This window comes from Chiroxiphia lanceolata, chromosome 25 (assembly GCF_009829145.1).
Source record: "Chiroxiphia lanceolata isolate bChiLan1 chromosome 25, bChiLan1.pri, whole genome shotgun sequence".
Taxonomy (NCBI): Eukaryota; Metazoa; Chordata; class Aves; order Passeriformes; family Pipridae; genus Chiroxiphia; species Chiroxiphia lanceolata.
Genome location: NC_045661.1, coordinates 2,667,478 through 2,682,819, shown reverse-complemented (window position 1 = coordinate 2,682,819; position 15,342 = coordinate 2,667,478).

The following is a 15,342-nucleotide window of genomic DNA, read 5'->3' as shown; positions in this document are numbered from 1 at the left end:
TTGAATTGATGGTCTTGGAGGTCTTTTTGAACCTTAATTGTGATTCTCCCTCACTCTGGGCACTCTGCAACAACCAGCAGTGGTTCCTGCATCAAAGAATTTGCAGGGAGATGCGTGGCAGCCCTGAGTGTCTCCTCTTGTGGAGGAGCTCCACTGAAGGCAGGAGGTTTGCTGACCTGGGCCCCTCCTTTTGGGGATGCTCGACCCTTCCTAGCACTTATTCCCTGGCAGAGGCACACCAGGACCTCCTCGGGGGATACTAAATACAGCTAGAAAACACCACCGGCACCTGTTGTAGTTTGGCGCAATCTGACCTCTGGCAGGCTGAGCAACAGATGTGGGAAAACAAAATTACTTTCCCAGGGAAAGCTCTCCCAGAGGTTTGATTAGCTCTGCGAGGTGGGACAGGGAGCCGGGCCCCGTTTCTTTTTTTTTTTGTCTTTGGGCAATTGTTTATCTAATCAGCGCTGTGTCAAAAGCTGGAGATCTAATCAAACGTCAGGTGCGTTTTTCACAGCTCAGGGTACGTCCTACGGCCCCGAGCAGGGACAATACAGTTACAGTCAAGTGCTTTGGCGAAACAAAAGGTCTCGCTAAAGCCTCGGGATTGAGGGAAACGCCGGGAGCGGGTGGCAGAGCAGCGACGGTGCTGAGCCAGCGGAAAAAGCTGCACTTCCAGCTCAGGAAGCTTTTTGCCTGTGTGTAAATACAGGCGGGCTCAGCTCTGCCCCGGCAGAAAAGGACAATTATTATTATTATTGTTATTATTATTCCTTCCTTATCAAACCCCTTGCATTCCTTCCTTGCCAGGCAGCCTCCTCCATCCCCCGCGGGGTCACAGATGTTTTTGGGCCACTTTGGGGGGCTTTTGAGGGGGCTAAACCCCATCTCAGCTTCCAACAGCAACCTGCTTTCCCACAAACGTGGTTCAAGGTTGATGCAAGTGCTCTTACCTGGTTCACAGGCTCACATCCTGCTCCCACCCAGTGTGTTTAGCTGGTGAGGACCCTTACATTGAAAATAATATATTAATTAAAGAAATTTGATATAGGAGGATCCTTTATATGAAAATAAGTGGTGTGGAAACATCCTCTGGGGAAGAATGGTGGTAAATATAAATAAATGCAAATATAAGTATTTATTACATAGAGATATAAATATAGATATAAATAGATAGATTATAGAGATAAATGCAACACATCCTTTAAATGACATGTCCATGCTCCTGTCCCAGCCTGGAACAGAAGCAGGAGCCCTGACACCAACCCAAGCAGTGCCCAAATCCTTCTGCAGGTTGAAAGCAAAGATTTTTCCAGAAATGAAGGGAAACCTTCCTATCTGAACTGCCAAAGTGAGTTGAAGATGGTTTACTCTGTGCACTGCTGAAATCAATCAAATTTATCAGAGTAAATAAGTGTTAATTAAGTCTTATTACCAGTGTCCCTCAGTGGATGTTCCTTCCCTTCTGTAATAAAAACCACACAACCCTCCCAGGTGAGAAAACACCTGCCCTGCTGTATCACAAGCCCTTCACAGCAAAACCCCGTGTCCTGGGACGGGGAAAAGCAGCTCCACCTTCTGTTTGCTGGTTGTTAATTTCCCTTTCCTTGAAGTGGAGGGAGGTCACAGCCCCAGACTTAAACACCCCAAGGTTCCTGCGCGGCTTTGAAACGGCAGCAGGTACATTTTGTGTACCAATGCTGCTATCTGCTGGCTGCGCTCTGCCAGAACAGTCACTACTTGGCTCTAGAGGGCAGCTGGTACTTGGGGAACGGTGCCCAGGCAGAAGCAGCTCCCAAAAAAGGGTGCTGCCCCACCACAGAGCCCCAGCGATCCAGCCCCGAGGCACAGCGACACCGTTATAATGGAGTTATAAAAGGCTAATGCAGACAGTATAGGGCTTTAAAGTGCCTATTCTAGGAATGGGGAACGTCTACAATGGAATTTCTAGCATGGATTTCACGTCAATTCATTTTCCATCTGCTTGTTCCGTGCTGGATCCTGCAAAAAAAAACTCGCGTGGGAGTTCCCCAGTAGTCACTGCACCGTCTGCTGCCGGGACACGGAGGAGTTTTGGTCCCAGACCAGGTGGGCTTTGGTGACACCCTGTGTTCCAGCTCAGGTGGCTGATGGGGAAGCAGCTGGTGAAGCAGCATCCGTGGAGCCAGGGCACATCCCTGTGGCTGGAGGGGACCAGCAGCGCCCTCAGCTTCCTCCAGTCAGGCCCACTGAACCCCAGTTTTGGGCCAGCCACAAGCTCAGGCACCAGCAGACGGACATAAAAGCATCTCTTGGCTCTGGTAAAAGGTGATGCTCGAGCTCATTTCCTTTGCTTTCCTTTTCTAACCACAGGGAAGAAACCAGCACCGTGTGAAAGCCATGTCTGCACCAGTTGGATATTTCAGTGGTGGACCTGGCAGTGGTTGGACTTGATGATCTTAGAGGGTTTATCCAACCTTAATGCTTCTGTGATTCTCTGATTCTGTCTTTGCTTTCAAGGTAAATGGAACAGCATCTGGGTAGGGCTTTTCCATCACCCGGAAAAAAATTATATTTATAATTATTTGCATTACAGGCACTTCACGTGTGTTTTAATTCTGAGTCTTTAATCTTAGCCTTCAGATCTATTTAATTTTCTGGTGTTTTGATTTGCAGTAACAGACATAAATGAGATTATCCATCCCTTGAGATAAACTGTCAAAGGCAAATGCTGAGGAATTGGGCTCTAAAAACATTTTAATGTGCTCATGCTGCAAACCCTGCAATGGAGCCAGAGATGAGCAGAGATCAGTGTGAGCCAGGACTAAGGTTCCCAAAGACCACACGGTGTGAGCAGGATCTTGGGATGATGCAGAGCTGTCCCCATGTTCCCAGGCTCACCTTATGGTGTTGGGAGAAAAGGAGTTTCACTCCTGGTTCCACTCCTCTGACAGCAGAAAAAAAGTCCTATCACTTTTTTTCCTGCATTAGACACAGATGTCCCAAGGGCCCTTTTATAAAGAAAATTTATTTTCAAGTTACATACTTTTTTATTCCTATAAATTAAGCAATATGTAACTCTACTGACCCTTAGTTATTTATTTGCTATTTCTGGTTATTGTGGGGGGGGTTTTTTCTTAATATTTTTTTTAATCTTCTTGTTTGCATCTTCCTTCTTTCCTTATCTTCTTCCTGCCCCAGAGGCTTATTGCTGCTTTGGCAACATGCTAACGTGTTTAGGAACGATAAGACGTCTAATTAATAGTTTAATTAGCAGTACAAGGTCTTAATAGCTTATTAAAGGAAATACATTCAGAGAATTCTTTTCCTTTCCTTGCCTTGGTACAATATAATTTACCAGCAAATGATAAAACAGTTTGAAACTGCTCAGACTTGCAGCGAGGAAAGTGGGGCTGGATTGGTGATTTCACGGGGGATTTCGCACCGTTAATACTATTATTTTGTTGTTGTTGTTTTAAAACAATTTAAGAGATTAACAAAAGCGATCGGGAAGGAGCAGAGTGGCTGTGGTGTGCAGGCAGGAGCCTGAACGAGGAATTAAATCCCTCCTTTTGCATTTAAACAAGTCCCGAGGAAGGTAAACTTGCTCTTTAAGAGGCTCGGGCTGAAATGTCAGGTCGCGGTCGGAGCTGGGGCAGCTCAGCCACCCTCCCGTTCCTTTTCCACTTATGTCAGTTTAAAAATCATTATTTTAACTCGAGGCATCCTTGGTTTATAAGCTCCAGCAGGGCACGGCCCAGCTCTAAACCCTCTGGATCCCTCCTGCTTCCAGCAGCGAGAAACTCCAGCGTTAAATCCTGCTGGGAGCAGAGGGAAATCAGAGCGCGTCGCTGCAGCTCGGATTCCCCGGGCCGCCGTGTTTTTCCTCTGACCCACACAAAGATTTCTTTCTAAATTTATCACAGCGTTCATCGGCAGTCCCACTTAGCGCAGATTAGGAGGCTGGGCGGGCAGGGCCCATCGGAATGAGGGCAGGGGAGCCTGGAAAAGCGCGCGGAGCCGGGAGGGCAGGGAATAAGAAGAGGCGAGGGCAGGGAATAAAGCGAGGGGCAGGTGCAGCCCCATCCCTGCTCCCAACCGGCCTCCCTGCTCCAGAGGGATCCTTCCCCGCAGGCTGGCATCTCCGCATGGAGATGGCAGCGCCCCAGCTCCTGGCCGGGTCCGGGGAGGTTTTGCTGGTCCCTGGAGGCCCCCCGTGTTGGCATCGCTGGGGAATTTCCACTGGGCTGCGGGATCCTGCCGGCTCTGCGCAGGTCCTGAAGGCGAAGCGGGATTTGGGGAGCGCTGGGGAGGGTCTGTGCAGCACCCCCCGGGCAGCTGAGCATCCCTCCACCTCCCCAGGCCTCTCGTGTTCCCCCAGCACATCCTGGGTGACTGGGTGACCCCGGTTTTGTGCCCCGTGGACCCCCACGCCGAGGACACAGACTTGTGAGCCCCATCCTGCCGTGGCTGCTGGCTGGTTTTAGCCACGAAGCCCTGCCCAGGGAGTATGAGCCGTGTCTGGAATCACGCAGGGAAATTATGCAGTTCCAAGGATGGCATAATTGGGAGAACGCTTGACTAGCGCAATTTTCTTATGTGCCTGTCAGCAAATCACTTAATCTGCGCTGTGCCAAGTTTCCCAGCCGTTAAATGGGGAACGATTATCCCACCACTTCCTAAAAGGGAGTGAGAATAACACCCGTTAATGACTGTGGAGGTCCTGGAAGGTGGTCCTGGAGATGTGCAGTGACACACGCAGCGGCTGCAGACCTGGAAGGAACAGGCAGCATTTTAAACCCAACCTTTAAACATTAATTTCTCCTCCTGCTGCCTATTTTTTTTTTTTTAAGCAAGGAAAATCCCAAAATAGATCTGTGTCTATTTGTGCCGGATTTTCAGAGATTTCACTGCCATCCCCTGGGACGGGACATCCCAGGTCCACTGGGGAAGAGGAAAATTCCGCCAGAAGGCAGCTCGGTGGGGGTGAAAGGGGGGCTCTGGGGCGAACCCCTCGCCCTTCATCCACTGCCCCCGACCCCCCCTCGGGGACTCGCTGCCTCCTGGGAGTTGTAGTCGGTGCGGGGTGACCTTGGCCCCGCTGCCGCCTCCTCCGCAGGGAGCCCGGGGAGGCCCCTCCGCCTCCCCCGCTCCGCCCCAGCTCGATGCGGCCCCGGCAGCCGCTGCGGCCCCCCGGGAACGGGCCGGGAGCCGCGGGGATGATGATGCGCCAGGCGAGTACCGCGGGCGGGGAGCGGGGGGAGCGGGGCCGCCGGGGCCGGGCACATCCCGAGCGCACCCGGCGCACATCCCGGCTGCATCCCGAGCCAGCCTCCCACGCGCTTCCCCTGCACCCCCCCGTGCTCATTCCCTACGCCCCCCACCACCATGGACATCCCCTGCACCCCCCTGTGCACATCCCCTGCTCGTTCCCTGCGCCCACCACCACCATGGACATCCCCTGCACCCCCCTGCACCCCCTCTGCTCGTTCTCTTCCTCCCCCCCACCACCATGGACATCCCCTGCACCCCCTGTGCACATCCCCTGCACCCCCCTGTGCACATCCCCTGCACCCCCCGTGCACATCCCCTGCACCCCCCGTGCACATCCCCTGCTCGTTCCCTTCCCCACCACCACCACCATGGACATCCCCTGCACCCCGTCATGCACATCACCGCCACCACCCCAGGGACCCCCCAGTGCACATCCCCTGCTCGTTCCCTTCCTTCCCACCACCATGGACACCCCCTGCTCGTTCCCTTCCTTCCCACCACCATGCACATCCCCTGCACCCCCCCCATGCACATCCCCCGTACCCCCCCATGCACATCCCCTGCGCCGCCCCACGGACCCCCCAAAGAACATCCCCTGCGCATCCCGTGCACCCCCCGTGACAATCCCTGCACCACCCCCCGCGCATCTTCTTCGTCCGGTTCTCCCCCCACTCACACCCCCGGTTTATCCGAGCCACCCCCATGCGCATCCCCCGCACCACCCCACGCAGGTCCCCCCCCGGTTTCGCCCCCTCTTCCTCGTCTCGGGGCTCCGCCGCCCGCCGGGACCCCCCCTCGGCAGCCGCGGTTCGGGCCCGAGGCCACGGGGGAGGGAGCGGCCGCGGCTGGAGGAGGGACCGGAGCGGGGAGGGATGAGGGATTGGGCACGGCCCCCCCGCCCCGGCCTGCTCTGAGTCGCCAGACTTACGGGGGGGTGATTTAAAATCGTCATAATGTGGATAATAATAGTGATTCTTATAATAATATCGATAGCAATAATAATAATAATAATAATAATAATAATAATAATAATAATAATAATAATAATAATAATAATAATATAGCAATAATAAAAATAATAATAAATAGTAATAATAAATATCAATAATAAATAATAATAATATAGCAATAATAAAAATAATAATAAATAGCATAATAATAAATAGCAATAATAATAATAAATAATAATGATGAAAATAATAATAAATAGCAATAATAATAAATAGCAATAATAATAACAACAACAATATAATCATAGCTATAAATAATAGAAATATAAATTAGCAAAATAATAATAGCATAATAATGGCAAAATCATTATAATGGCATAATATTGATAGTAATAATAATAATAATGGTGGTAATAATAATAATCATAATCTGATTCTGTTACATTTAAACAAAAGGACCCACATGGGTAAAATTTTAGCCAACTCTGCCCAGGCTCATTCTTTCCTGGTGGATAAGCAGGAATGACAGTCCCAGGCCAAATGGGAACATCAGGTGGAATTTAAGGGGTCTCACTTTATTTTACCACAAGGCCGGGGGGGGGTTGGAAGTTGCTGCTTCACAGCTTCGTGTTTTCTCTGCTTTTCTATTTCGGGATAATTGCTCCGTGTAGCATTGTAACTTCCCTGGGTTGTTACATTCTTGCTCCTTATTTTTGCTCTCAGAATATATGATGCAGTTTCTGTTTGTGGACTGTTTTAATAGCGAGGTGGCTGAGACACAGTTTACTCAATAAACTTGCCTTTCCCCTTGAGCAGCTTTAGCTTAGATAAACTGGCTGTGAAGTCCCCGTTTAGCGTGGGACTAGGACTGTTTACCATTCATCATTGTTAGTTAATTGCTGTTTGGTTAAATATTTAGTTTGGATTAAGTTCTTTTATGCCCCTTTCTTAAAAAAATAATAAATAAAGGTGTGTTTAGCAATGCGGTAAAAGGCTTTTTAGAAGGCTTTTCAAAGACACTCTGCAGGAGGGAAGCTCCATAAAGCTTCTTTTCGGTATTTTGCATTTAAATTTTCTTAGTTGTAGTTTGTTGTGCTGTTATATTTGCAATTAGCCAAGCTGAAGCACCAAGGACATTGGACTGCTCTCTGGAGTGACTGCAGACTTGTCTTCGCTACCAGTGTCATTCTTTAATCTGAGAAGAAAAAAAATCCTAGAATATCCTGAGTTGGATCAAGTCCTGGCCCTGCACAGGACAGCCCCCAATACAGTTTTCATCGTGGTTTAAAGCCACCAAGTCCAACTGGTGGCCTGCAGATGGACCGTGTTTGGTGTAAGAGGACAGTGGGAAGGGCAGGTTTGGGAAAGGCACCGAGGAGGGACTTCACTTAATACATTGAGTCAGCAACAACCCTCCTTCTCCAGCCCTGTGAGGAGTTACTGAGCAGCAGGGTGAGGAGCTGAGTGTCAGGGTCAAGCCCCAAAGCAGTTCTGTGATTTCAGGTGCCAGGTCCTGCTCCCTGCAGAGGCGAATGGCACCACGAGCATCTCCACTCCAGGGGGATCCCAGTGCCCCCTGACCTGCACAGAGCAGCTGGATCTGGTGGGACACAACTCAGGGGAGGCCTGGGAGAGACCAGGAAGCCCCCACGGCACTGGGGAGGCTGTGGGAGATCAGTGCCCGCTGGAAAGGGCCTTTTTTGGTACAATGCAGCAGCGGTGACCCGGTCGTTACATAAACAAGGGTTTAATTTTGGAACTTTAATGTTTAACAGGCTCACGTTTCTTGTGCTCAGACATGTTCTCATGCACTGCCCCTTTGACAAAATACTTCTTACCTACATCATTGTCCTGCACTGGGTTCGTGATCCATTGGAGGGAATATTTGTTCCCGGGATAATTCCTGCTCTTAGTGTGACTCTGTCAGACTGGAGCAGGGTTTTATAAGGGTGGCCCTTCTGAGCTCTCCTCTACCATGAACAGAACACCAGAGGGTGTGGTGATGCCCAGAGCAGCAAAGCCCAGCCTGGGCAGTTACCTACAACAACAGCACCACTACAAGCCAAGGCCCTTTGGAAGGCAGGCACAGGGATCCATCCTGAGCTGGGACCTCTACCAAAAGTGACCTGTAGAACTCACAAATTGTAAGTTATACTTCACCAGCTCCTGCAAGGAGAGAGGCTGGAGGGCTGTTGATCCTCTCTTGCTGTCTGTGGCTTTTCTCTGCAGTCAGCAACCATCCCACACAGGCTGGTGAAGGTAACTCAGGTATCACCTGGGAGGGAACAGAAGCTCTGCTTGACCCTTGCTTTCAGAGGCAAAGGTGGTTTCTCATCTGTGGTCCAACCCTTCAGCCTTGACTGTTCTGTTCTAAAACCACCAGAGAAGTCAAGAGGAACAGGAAACAAATTGCATTGAAAGTGCTTTGGAGGAAGGAGTTACCATGGAGATGGGAAGTCGGGTGGTTTTATTTAAGGTTATTAGGAGGCAGTAGGTCCTTCCCAAAGTGGTCTCGATACCACAACTTCTGTCTTTCTTTCTTTCTGAAGCTGTAGGGCATCTGTGTGTTGGCTTTAGGGGTCTCCCTCCCTGCCACTCTCTCCAGTCATGGAACAACTGCATCTCCAGCTTGGGAGTCTGCAGATACAGTAACCCTGAGCCACTCCAGGCAGCCCCTTCCAGTGCCAGTTACCTGAGGGGGAGAGATTTCCCCACCCTGTGGTCTGTGAAGTGGATTTAGAATCGTAGACAGGCTTGGGTTGGAAGGGACCTTAAAGCTCCTCTCGTTCCAACCCCCTGCCATGGGCAGGGGCACCTTCCACGTGATCAGGTGGCTCAGGGCCCCATCCAACCTGGCCTTGAACACTTCCAGGGATTTAAAGAAGGAAGCTTTTGTTCTTTGTGCTGGGAAAGAAACACTTGCCTTTAAACTGTGATGCAGCATTTCCTTTATGGTCCTAATCCTTTCTCACCTGGGTGCCCAGGGCGGTGGCCCTCCCACAGCATTCCCAGCCAGGTGGCTGTTTCCATAAACCACTGGGAGAGGGAATAATGCAGACTTTGCACCCTTTAAATACGTTTTAATGGTGCAGTTCCCAGCACTGGCTATGCTGGGCTGGGAAATGAGCAGGGACTGTGTTTGGCCCCGGTGTGGGACTCCTCTGTGCTGTGTTTACCTGGCCTCCCACAGGTTCCCAGCTCTCTGTGGCCGTGGGGCCGTCACGCCGCCTGCTCAGCACAGTTTGTCACCTCAAAGGAATGATGCAAATAGAAGAATTAGCCCTGCCCTGTGCTGGGACTGCACAAATCCATCGTGCCAGGAGCCTGCCCTTCACCCATAGGGAGCACCCAGGGAGGAGCACCCAGGAAGCTGCAGCCCTTCCCACATCCTGCAGCCAGCTCTCCATGTACTGCTGAGTTACACCGTGTCCATCACTCCCTGTGTTCACTTGGGGTTTGTGGTTTGAGTTGGTTGGTTTTTTTCTTTAACCTACCATTTTGAACCTACAAATACTGAATTTAATCAGATAATATTTTTCCCCAGCCATCCTTCCTTCCTTTACTCCTCACTGCTTTGCCTCAGTGATTTTGTATCATCTCCAAATGTTACCAGCTCACTGTTATTCAATTTTCCAGAAACTCCCAATATGCTGGCCTGTGTCTTTAGATACATTTGGGCACCAGCATTTCAGTTTTCACCTGCACTCAAAGTTTGGTGAATGGTCATCCTAAGGCAGCTCATCTTGGACAACCTCATTTTAACCTCACTGTTCTGAGGCAGGAATGGCTTTAGATAACCCAGGTTTCATCCCTGTGGGTGGTGGGTTTGGCATCAAGGCTGTGCAGAACCCAGTGCTCCCTCCTGCAGTGGCCTCACACACACTTCAGCTGCAGCAGAGAGGGGAAGGAATGATCCATCTCCAGCAAAGGGGCTGCAGGTCTCCAGAACAACCTTACAGAAATCACCTGCTACACATCACTGAGGGAATTCTAACCAGAAAGGCTGGGAAGCAAACCCCTGGGAGGCCAGAGCTCCCTGATGAAAGAGCACGTGTCAGAGGGAAGCCTGGGATTTAGGTCTCAGTCATTCCTGGCTCATTGATGTGCACATCTGATGGCCCTATTTTCACCTCTCATATCCCATCTACTTCCCTGTATTCCCCTTGAGCCCCTCTCCTCACCCCATCAACGGGTGAAATAGGGTACCCTAAAAGCCAGAAGGCACTGTCCTGCACATTTCCCCTTTCACAGACTCCTGAATTCCGATGAATGTCTTGGACCTTCACCCTGCCATAGAAGCCAAACATCCCACAGACTTGCTCTTTCCACAGAATCACACAAGCCACGTTCCCAGTGATGCTCCTCTCCCCTGGAGCTGCTGCTGTGTCCATCCACCCTGGCACTCCATCCTCCTGTTGCCAAGGAGCTGACTGTGCTGCTGAGAGCCCTGGACTGCTCCAGCATTCCTGCTCTTCCTCTGCCTCCTCCTCACCTCCCACTCGGCCTCTCCCACAGTTGTGCTGGAAACGGGAATGCTGCAGCCACCACCTCCCATGTCGGGACGTGCACATGGATAATCCCAGTGGTGGGACTGTGAGGAGCAGGGTGTTACTACCACGGGGTGACAGGCACCTCTGCGAGATAACTCAGGTTGCCATGGTTACAGGTGGAAAATAGGGCTGTGGGTTAACTCGGGCCAGCGGCGCACGAAGCACATCCCGTGTCATCCTGGCACACCACTGTGAGCTGGGGTGGCACCCCTCAGAAACCCCTGAGTCCCCACCCAGCCAGGTAGAACTTCCCAAAACTTCCCAAACAGAAGTTACCGTGTGCAGCAGCCTCAGGGATGGCATGGGGCTGGGGTAGAGCAGCCTCCTGTGGGTAGAAGGAGCCCATCTCAGCCTTGGGATCTGTTCTCTCTTCTGGACGCACCCCAAACTTTAACACCTCGTGTAAGCTCTGATTTTCCTGAGCTTTCACACTCTGAATATTTAAGAGGAATTTTCAGTCAGGGAAGCACTTCACCTGGAGACTGTTGTTCCATCTTGGAGGCAGAGGAGCAGAGGGCACTGGCACAGGCTCTGATGGACCAGCCTCTGATGCTGTTCCTGGCTCCCAGAGAGACACACCACACAGATTCCATGAACAGGAGGTACAGGGCCTGCTGGAATGAGCCCTCTTGGAAGTATTGCATCCCACATGCTGATGGCCCAGCCCTCAGGAATGAAGTGTGACAGCGTGGGAATGGATCTGAAGAGCAGAGCCTGGAGCCCAGGGCAGCCACAAATAAATTGTGCTCTCACTATTAATCTCTTAATAACGTGGATGAGCTTTGGTGTGCTGTGCAAAACAGATATTTAAAGCAGTCTCAAAAGTCTGTACCTACATCACAGCGTGTGATATTGAAATATTCTGTACCTTAATCACAATATACCCCCATCCCTGGAAGTGTCCAAGGCCAGGTTGGACGGGGCTTGGAGCAACTTGGGCCAGTGGAAGGTGTCCCTGCCCATGGCAGGGGAGTGGAATGAAATGAGCTTTAAGGTCCTTTCCAGCCCAAACCATTCTATGATAATATATTTTTATTTTCTTGGGGTTTTTTGAGGGAGGAATAATAATAGAGTCTGGCTTAGAAGCTTAAACCCAGTCCTTGCCATTCCTTAGGGATCCTGTTTGTCCTTCCCACAGGATGAATGTGAATCCTCAGGTCTCTTTTCCCCTTTAAAGGAGTAAAACAGGCCAAGAAGGAGCTGGTTTATGTGGGGGGTTTTTTTAAGAGGAAAATAGTTGGCAGGAACATGAGCAAAGCTGAAAGTATTTTCATCTGTTTTGTTTTGTAATGTTTAATGTTTTGTTTTCTACTTTACCAATTATACAAAGGAATCACTCAAAACAAAGGTCTCCCATTCTGAAAAGGGAAAAAAATATCTATAGTGGGACTGATGTGACTAATGAGAATTGGCCAAGTAAGGAAAATATCCAAAATATCTCGAAAAATGACATATCTATTTTTTCTTTGGAAAAAAAAAAAATAGAAAAGTTCACTCTCTAATTGAGATTTGTTTGCAAAATAATTCCGGGCTGGGAAGAGTAATCAACTCGTGCATAAAAACATTGTTTTGAGAATAATTTTTATTTTGTTACTGGTAGCTTGGATTTTAGAACTTACCTGTGATTTTCAAATGATTATTGCTATGTCCCAACTTTTAAATTTGTGGATCCTTGTTTTACGAAAAGCTACGGAGAGAATTGATCAAGAAAATACAGTTTAAAAATAATAAATCTTGGCAGTTTGAGGACAAAACAGCTGGGAAAGGATCCTCTTCCTGCTCCCTCTTTTTTTTTTTTTACAAGTATTTTTAAAAGATAACAGCTTAGAATTACTTATTTTTAGAAGGCTCTAGAAGGCTCAGCTGAGACCCAGAGGCCACTGTGGCTCAGCGCTGCACAAGCAAATTATTTAGGCCAGTTTATCCCCGGCCAAAATAATTTACAATCCCAGTTTCCAGGCTGAGACAAGAGGGAGAGAGAGAAACCTCAGCCAGAGCTGCCAGCACCAATCCCAGCAGGAACAGCAAAACGCCCCGGTCAGCGCCGGCGCCGGCGGATTCAGCCCAGCTGATGAATATGATAATCCCCAATATGATAATTTTCGGTAATAAAAAGCACTTCAGGAATTTTTTTTAATTTTTTTTTTTCTCCTCCAGATAAGAACGAATAATTTGTGGCACGGAGCTTGCAAAGTCCTGGGCGTTCCTTTGGCAGCGGGTGCCGGGTGAGGAGCCGGAGGCAGGCGTGGCGCTGCGTCTGGCAGCTCCCGGGCGCTCGTGGGTGCTGAGCTGGGGTGGGAGTGGGGACTGCAGGGATTCAGATGAATCACAGCACATTTCCCAATCTCTGCTGCGCTTATAAAAGCGCTCACTCCAGGCAGGGGCTGGCAGACACACACATTCAGTGGGATGTGCCCTTGTATCCGCAGGGTTTCCAAGTCGGGTCCAAGGCTCTGCACGCACACGCGGCATCACCTCGTGTAGGTACAAGAGTGGGCACAGGGAGGAGGGATGGCCTTGGACAGGGCACAGCAGCGCTCTAAACAAGCTGCTTAGGAATGTCTAAACAAATTTTTTCCCCCTGCTTATTCATTTTCCAATTGGAAAATATTGCTTTGTTACATTAAGGTCGGTGAAATTTTTATAAGGGAGGTTTTCGTGTACCCAGGGTGGCAGTCCAGGGAGCTGGGAGGTGACAGCAGGAGTGACAGGCAGGACTGTGGGACAGCCAAAAACTGTGCTACAGCATCAGCTGGGATACAGGGGACTGTGGGACTGTGTTCTGCAGAGATCAAACAGGGATGTGCAGGTGGATTTCTGTCAGCTCAGGTGAGCGCCCGGCAGCCCACAGGTACCAACTGCTCTGCAGTGCCTCTTCCTCATTTAATTAAAAATAAAAAAGCCAAATCCTGCATCTGCGTTTCAGCGTAAAGGCAAATGAACCTTAAAAAATGTAAATTGAAATCCTTTCTGATGAGCTGCAAGCAAAAATACTGTTGCCCCCAGCACATCCAAAGCCTCATCCCCACTCAGAGCAACCTGACAGGTGCCAGCCCTGGGGACAACACTGGCGCCAAACAGATCCTGCCTCTGTCATGGCTGTGTCCTGTCATTCATCAGGACTTTGATTTTTAAATAAAACATCCCAACAGGCTCAGTTGGACACTTCAAATGAAATTCATGCTTCTCCCCCCTGCGCTTGTGGGAGTTGTTCCTCAGGTAAACCCAAGACATGGAAGGAGTGTTTGGTTACTGCCACAGGAATGAAAAGAAAACCCATAGCATTCACTCCTGGCTTCTGATTAAACAGAACGAAGTTGTTATAGCTGAAGCGATACATTTTCTGGCTAAATATTTAAATTGGTAATTAACATGCTTCCTTTAGGGTGGGAAAATAGTTGTTTGCCGTAGTTTCGTGGACTCGACGGGAGAAATAAACAGCCAGAGCTTGCAAAACAGAGGCTTAAATGTGTTTATTTCATACTAAACATTTTGTAACTCTGCCTGTGAGGAGCAGCGAGCGGGGATGTTGTCCAGGAGGAAATAAAAGCAGCCGGGATTTATGGCACGGCCCCGCTCCGGGGGGTTTAACCACGCCAGCAGCCCTGGCACGGGACACGCTCCCCGGCGGCTCAGGGAGCCGGGAGGGTGGTGAGGTTCAAACCTTTAAAACAGCAAAGCACACGGGACCCGAAACCCAGTTTTCCAGAGGTTTATTTAGCTGGGGGGAGCAGATTTGCAGGGCCGGGCGCTGGGTTAAGCCTGTGCTGATCAGCTGGAGCCGAGGGCCGGGGCACTGCCGTCATTCCCGTCGCTCCCTCCCAGGACTCCGTGTTCCCGGGTTATGCAAGAACGGGCAGCGGGTGCCCCCCGACCCCGCTGCTGCCACAGTGGGCACCGATCCCCCTCTCCATTCACAGCCTCCCGTGCCCCCCACGTGAAACGGGAAACCTGGAAAAAGCAGAAGTGTGGCTGTAATTAGGATTAATCTATTTTTAGCAGGCTGTCTGCTGCCCTGTCCACGCTCCAGCTGAGATGTTTAATTCTGTCCAGCTCGGCTCTTTTCTGCAGTGGCACCCAGGACTGGCAAAAAAATTTTCTTTTAATCCTCAGATTTGGGGTTTTTTTTCCTGTTTTGCTTTGTGTGGATACAGTGGTTTAAAAAAAAGTCCTTTTTTTTGCCCACGTGTAATAACTGGAAAATCCAGCACTGAAGTAATACAAAGATTGCTGTACTAAAAAAAAAAAAAGTTATACAACGTTTACTATCATTATTATTCATTTTACTATGGAGTTTGGAAACCTCGTCATAGATCAGGAATGTGTTGTACCCTGGGCTGCACAAACAGCACAGAAGGAAAATTGCCTCTTCCAAGCTATATTAGATAAAAACACGCAGTGATACCAACAGGATTTGTGCTAAATGGCATCAGGACAAGATGCTAAAGACATCCCTGAGTACCTCGTCAGTCACTGACCCCGCATTTAAATATCTGCTGCGCGGGTCTTTTAACCTTTTACGGTGTATTTGCGAAGGGAACTTCGTGATTAGCACTTAGGGAAACACCCTGGAACACAGTTGGATCGAC